Raw genomic sequence first — 7568 nt, forward strand, 5'->3', positions numbered from 1 at the left:
ACTCCAAATTATCTGGCTTCAATCGACTTAAGCTCAGGATTTTTCCAAATGCCTGTAGATAAAGACAGCCAAAAGTACACTGCGTTCAATACATGTTTTGGAACTTTCAAATTTCGTCGACTTCCAATGGGGTTAAGTTCTGCGCCTTCATCATTTCAGTTATTGATGGATAAAATTCTACAGGGATTGACATTTAAAGTGTGCTTATGTTACTTGGATGATATTCTTATAGCATCAGAAACTTTTGACCAACATATCGATGACTTGAACACTGTTTTCGGCCGCTTGAAAGAAGCCGGTCTTAAACTAGGACCCAAGAAATGTAGCTTTGCACAGCAGTCATGCGTTTTTCTGGGGCATTTAATTTCCAGCAAAGGCATTCAGCCCCCACCGGAAAGGTTGCAAGCGATCAAGGATTATCCTTCTCCAAAATCTGTTAAAGAACTACGCCGTGTCGTCGGTCTAATAAATTGGTTTAGAAAATACATTCCAAATTTTAGCTCAGAAATAGAACCAATGACAAAATTACTTAGGAAAAATATGAAATTTCGGTGGTCTGCGGTGCAAGAAAATGCCTTTCAAACACTGAAAAAATTGCTTTTAAATTCACCAGTTCTTGCATTTCCAAATTACAACATACCATTTCATTTGGCTGTTGATACATCCAGTAAGGGCAAAGGATACGTTCTTTACCAGATTCATACTGATGAGCATGAAGAGGACATGATCAGAGTGGTCCGTTTTGGGTCAAAATCATTAAGTCGTTGGCAAAGATCTTATGGCCCCACCAAACTTGAATTACTTGGAATGGTGACTGCAATTCTTGATTGTTCTGTATACTTGCGTGGGCGTAGATTTATCGTTGAATGCGATCACCAGGCTTTAAAGCCTTTGTTTCAAAAACAGCTGAAGGGAGCAATTTATGAGCGCTGGATCGCCATACTCCAACAATATAATTTTGATCTTCGCTATAAACCAGCAAGGGATATGCAGGTTGCCGATGCCCTATCGCGTATTCCGCGGCAGGAGATTTCCGATGGATTTATTAATCCTGATATTGAAGACCCATATTTCCCGTATAAGGAGGAAATCGTAGGTGATATAAACATTGAAGGTGGATACAAATTTCCATCATTTAGACATTCGGATTCTAGTGAAAACGACCAGATAAACAATATTCGAGTTGATCAAAATTTAACATCAAATTTCAATTTATTAAATCCGGATCATCAACACAAACCCGACTTACAAACGACAACAGAATATGATGCCGATACGGAAGATGATGTTCCTTGCAAACAAAACAAACTAAAACGCAAAATTGTTTCAAAGAGAAAATTACTTTCCATTCCAAATATTAGAATAAATCCGTCCGAAAATAACCCAGTTTCAGTAAACAACACAGATATAGAGATCGTTTCCGACAATGATATGAAACAAAATATTGAAATACAAAATCCGACAAATACCGTAGATACCGATATAAGCGTACCATCAACAGATCGTAGTAGTGATGATCAATTTACTGTTTTAAATGAACATGATTCGGATATTTTCAATCTTACAATGGATGTGAATACGGATCAGGATAACCAAATGAGACGTCAAGTTGAAATGATAGATCTGTTCGAGAGATCTGACTTTAGTGTAGAAAGTTTAAGCAATCTACAACGGAAAGATTCAGAATACGGAAAATTTGTTTCGTACTTGGATAAGGGAGAACTGCCGAAATCACAAAAAGAGGCCCGAAAACTACTTTTGCAATCGCCTGATTTTATGTTGATAAACGGATTACTTTTTCATTCTCGAATTGCAAAATCAAAGCGCGCTAAAAATCTAAAAAGTTACCAACTAGTTTTACCAGCAGTTGTAGTGAAAACCGTTATTTCTATGTATCATGACTCATCTCTTGGCGGACATGGCGGAATACAACATACAATTGACTTAATAAAGGAAAAATATTTCTTTTCAAAATTGGCGCAGAAAATTTCTGACTATATAAAAAGTTGTCCGGCATGTCAAAGAAGGAAATTGACAAAAATCAACACTAAGGCCGTAATTGTCGCATACCGTACGCCAGATTCGCCGTTTCAAGTGTGGCAAATCGACATTTTTGGACCAATAAATCCAATATCTCCAACAGGAAATCAATATGTTTGCACGGCGATTGACCTTTTTAGTAAGTTTGTATTTGCCGAGGCTATTCCTACCGCCGATACTATTACAGTGTCTGAAGTTTTATTCAGGATGGTTTCGCAGTTTGGTGTATTTGATACTATAATCAGCGATCAAGGCTCCGAATTCATCAGTAAATGTTTCAAAGAAGTTTGCCGGTTACTAGACATAAATCATGAATACACCCCGAGTTTTGCACATCACTGTCTGGGTGCGTGCGAACGTTCGCATAGAACTTTAGCCGAACGCATGACTCCATACATTGCAGATGGTAAGAACTGGCAAGATTTATTACCTTGTATTCTTTTCTCAATGAACAATACCGTTAACGCCAGTCTAGGATATTCTCCATTTGAGATAGTTTACGGCAGGAGGCCTAATTTTCCATTAACCGGACATTTTAGACAGGATATAAACACGCTTCCAAACGATTGTCATGAATATGTTCAAAATTTGTGCGCAAGATTAGAAATAATTCGATCAGAAGTGAAAGAACATGCATTAACTTCTCAAATAAAAATGGTGGAACGTGTAAATGACAGTTTGAACCCTCTACAGTACGCAGAACATGATTATGTTTATCTCAGCAAAAATCCTACAGGACAGGGACAAAAACTGAAATACCGTTATGCTGGGCCATATATCATTCATAAAATTCACATCCTCATATGGTAGTTTTGAAGGACCCAGATTTCACAAAAATGCCTTCCGAATCCTATTCACATTAATCGGATAAAACCGGCGTACGTGCGTCAACCAAATCCTGCACAATACTTCATGGATCAAGTTGAAACAAAAATGCATGTAAATACAACCACGGACCAAAATACTGCATCGGACTTCTCTGAAACAAGTGAATTATCGAATACGACAGTGTCACATTCTGAAATAAATGACAATGATTCAAATGATACAGAGAACGACACAGGAAAAATTGTGATGAATAACAATTCAAACAATGCGACAGACGAACAAACAAAAAAGTGCAAAGGGAAAAGTATTCAGTCCCCAATCCGGAAATCAACCCGATTAAAAAAGAAACCAGCTCGGTTTGAAGATGAAAGTTTCACCGATCCAGGAGACAAAACTGTTTCGAGTGATGAAAATCGTTTTTACAAAGTTAAACGAATACTTGCTAGGAAAATTGTGGACGGAACAATGAGTTATTTAGTTCATTTCATTGGAGAACCGGCTCAAAATGCCCGTTGGCTAAAGGAGTCCGATTTTGACAAGAAAACCCGTGATTTGATAAACCACCGACCACCTCCACAAATTCTTTAAGTCGTTTTGTGTCCGTGAGGTTTACCTCATGATACACCGTTTTTTTAATGTTTTATTCAGACGTGATCGTTTAATTTTATGGAACGCTCATATTGTACATATTTGTTGTAAAATTCAAGACAATTGCCAATGCTTGACGAGGATGTTTATTTTGAACCTTTTTGTCCGTGAGATTTATCTCATGACAATTTATTAATCTGTGTACAGCGATGTTTTTCTTGAACTTATTGTCCGTGAGATTTATCTCCTGACAATGCCCTTTGATGATGGTACAACGACTTTTTCTGGCGAACTTTTCATGTTTTTGTCCGTGGGATTTATCTCATGACAATCCGTTACTATGATATCAGATGAAATTCAGTACAGAGCGGAGCCCTATTTCAATGTTATTCAAAAAGAACTTTTTTTTTAAATATACGGACATTAGTTTGTTTGCATATATAATATACATGTACATGGAAACTGATTATTAACTGCTTAAGATTGTTTTTGCATATGTTGATATTACTTATCTTTTTGAAATACTTGAACAATTCGTATTATGTATGTTTAATTTGCTTGATTTTTTCTATTATTCTGAGGAAAATAATGAACGATTGTTGATATTGCGTATACATGACATTATGCTAAACACATTTTTATACATGTAGATTTTTATTTCAATTTCATTCACATGAGTATCAAGTTTTAATTATCTAGTCATTAATATTTGATTTATTTAATTTTGTAACATAATAGCAGAAAGTTGGTACTGCGTTTTCAGATTTGTAATTCAATAATTATTTTCTATGAAGAATGCCGAATTTTGTATCTTTATATTGAACATCGATCTTTACTATTTTTGAAATATGTTGATGAGATCGTATGAATATGGTTCATTTTGTATTTAGTGGATTTTTAAGGAAACACGATAGTGATATACAGTTTCATTAGCGATTTTTTTAGCAAACAAATTAAGGAAAATGTAGAGAGTTTTTTTTTGTTTTTTGTTTTTTTTGCATGGTATAAAGACGGAAATCTGTAGTTAACGTCCTTTTGGAACTTTTATGAGAAGTGTATTATCTAGGATCTATGTTAGTGATATCGAAATAATTTCATAAATAAACCCCGTGAATTGTATCTTTCTGATATGTTTTATCTGTTAGCAATTTTATATTTTTTATGAGAGTGTGTGTGCGTAAATGGGTTTGGTGCACCATGATTCTGTGAGAGACAGTTGATATATTTTTTTGAAACTTGCAACTTATGAAATGTGATCATTATAGGACATCTTCACAATATTGTAAGAGTTAGGGGCTCTGTTGAATTTATTACTCAATGATACATGTATCACGAAACAATTTCGGATCTGTAAAAATATATTTAACTACTAACTTTCAAAAGTTGAGATTTCGCAACGTCAGATAATTGTAATTTTTCATGCTGTGTTTTGAGATGGTATATGAGTTGGTGCATATATATTGTAAAGCGAATTCAACCCTGAGCAAAATTTACATTTTTCTTTTGTCGGGGGGATGTAATATATATAGGGGGTTGAATCCGCGTTTCCGGAAATACTGTTCAGTCCGTATATGATTTTGTTATATACATGTATGTAATCGTAATCACATGTACTGTCTCTTTTTCGTTTTGCAAGTGCCATTAAAGGACGTAATTTTATTAGCTGTTGATATTTTGCCTCTCGCACCCCCATACAGGATCATTACAATATTTCACCCCGGCAACCTGTTTTAGTAATGACCTTGTAAGCCAATTTTCAACACGAAGATTGCAAATTTGACGTTTCAGCCATTTTAGCCTGTATTTTACACTGCAATGTTAAAAGCCTCTCGCTTCGATTTTTAAAATAGCTCAGGAACCTGTATTTTTGCAACAAAAGTCATTATGTTTCGTTTAAATGGTGTATATTGTTGTGTATATTCATTTTCTGCCCCGGCAACCTGTCTATCACTTAAATTAAAATTAAAACAGACATTTTTTTAAAATTAAAACAGACATTTTTTAAAAATTCCCTATCATTTTAATGTAATTTCCGTGACCCGTATCCGATTTCTTTAGTATAATATTCAAATAAGCAAAGTGGCGTTGATTTCTGGATATGTTGTGTTTGGAAAATGCATTTCACATGTAAGAGATCAAGGAGGTATTTTGGTTTGATATGTAGGATATTCAAATTGAATATGTATTTTGTAAGTACAAATAATTCATAGAACTGCATGTTTAATACAATGATTAATGTCACATCATACATAATTAAGTGACAGCAACTATATATTATGTGTGTTTGAAAAACTTTAGCTATTATAAGTTTTAATTTTGTAACTGATGTACTGTACCATGTTCATTAAATTTAAGTGCAAGTCTGTAATGCAATCATTACCTAGCTTTATACCCAATAATACACATTTGAGATTTATCCTTTTTCATTTCTTAATATGTGGTAGGTGATGTCATTTGAGAATGACCTCTGCCCCCTTTTTCATAACTCAAATGCATGTATGTATTTCCTTAAATCTTTAAGTTCGCACGAATTCTTTCACAATGTTTCAATGACTGTTTGTATACAGGCAGGAATTAATTTTAAAAATGTTGATGTATAATTTGAAAGAGACAAATTGAACGTGTCTACACACATGACATTGGTATATGTGTGGTTCCTGCAAGTTTGCGGCAAGTTTGAAACAAACAATTGCCGCAAGTTTGCAGCAAACAATTGCTGCAAGCTTGTGGCAAATCTAATTTGCATAATTATGTTTGCAGCAAGCTTGTCGTAACCTTCATTTGCATGGTAAAATGGTTGCGGCAAGTTTGCATCAAATGTTTGCTGCAAGCTTGCGTTAATGTTCGCCACAGGGCCTCGCTTTTTATTTTTCGGCAAGAGATACTGAACATTTTTCCCTTTCACATCGATTACTGATTGAAACAAAAAGCAAACGTGAATTATGCAATTATTGGCCTAAGGTAACCACCTTTCCCAATTTCCCTATATCTATCATCTATACTATATTTCAAACACATGTCCTCAACTCTGTTAGCTTGGGAGGGACACTGGTTGCGTTGGTTTTCATGCTTACTTGTTTGGAAACAAATCGGCATTATACAATGAAAAAGTCTACGTTGGCATACACATGAATATAAGTCTTAAATTACTGACACGAATTATTAAATTGGCATAAGCCTTTTTCAACTGATTTTTATAGTTCGTTCTTATATTGTATAAGTTGGTATACCACTGTCCCAGGTTAGGGGATGTTTGGGATCCCGCTAACATGTTTAACCCCGGCTATGAGCCTGTAAGTCAGTGGTTGTTGTTTGTTTATGTGTAACATCTTTGTTTTTCGTTCATTTTTTTTTATATTAATAAGGCGTTAATTTTCTCGTTTGAATTGTTTTACATTTTCATTCGGGGCTCTTTATAGCTGATTAAGGGGAATAAACTTTGCTCATTGTTGAAGGCCGTATGGTGACGTATTGTTGTTAATTTCTGTGTCATTTTGGTCTCTTGTGGAGAGTTGTCTCATTAGCAATCATACCACATCTTCTTTTTTTATATAAAAACTTTAAGCATTCGGTATTCTATATATATTTTTTATGTTTTGTTAGCGATTATAAGCTTTAGGTATCTGCAAAAGGATATATACTATAGTACGCATCAGTATGTAGTTATTACAAAATATGGTATCAGAAAAAAAGCGATAAAAAAAGCCCATACCGTATACATGGTATATATAGTCAGATAAAGAAGGCTCCGATATGAAAAATGTGAAACACTTTTGACATGAAAACTACTGTTCGACAATTTGATAACATTACATTGGAAAAGCTAGAAACCAGTTCGACAGGTTGACAAGTTGACAAACTGAATATAAAATGTCGCCTACACGATGTTAATTGTAGCATCATAAATATCTTTTTCACCTAATACAATGTAATAGTCAAATTTTGAAATAATTAGTTAATCAGGATCTAGCTAGATCAAGGGAAATACAGTAATATCTTAAATTTCCGTAGTATACAAATCCTTGGCTAGATGAATCATCAGAAATTGAGCTGATTTAAAATCATCATGTCTAAAGATACAAATAAGGCTGTGGCTATTTTGCCGCCACTGA

This window comes from Mytilus edulis, chromosome 7 (genome assembly GCF_963676685.1).
Source record: "Mytilus edulis chromosome 7, xbMytEdul2.2, whole genome shotgun sequence".
NCBI classification, from domain to species: Eukaryota; Metazoa; Mollusca; class Bivalvia; order Mytilida; family Mytilidae; genus Mytilus; species Mytilus edulis.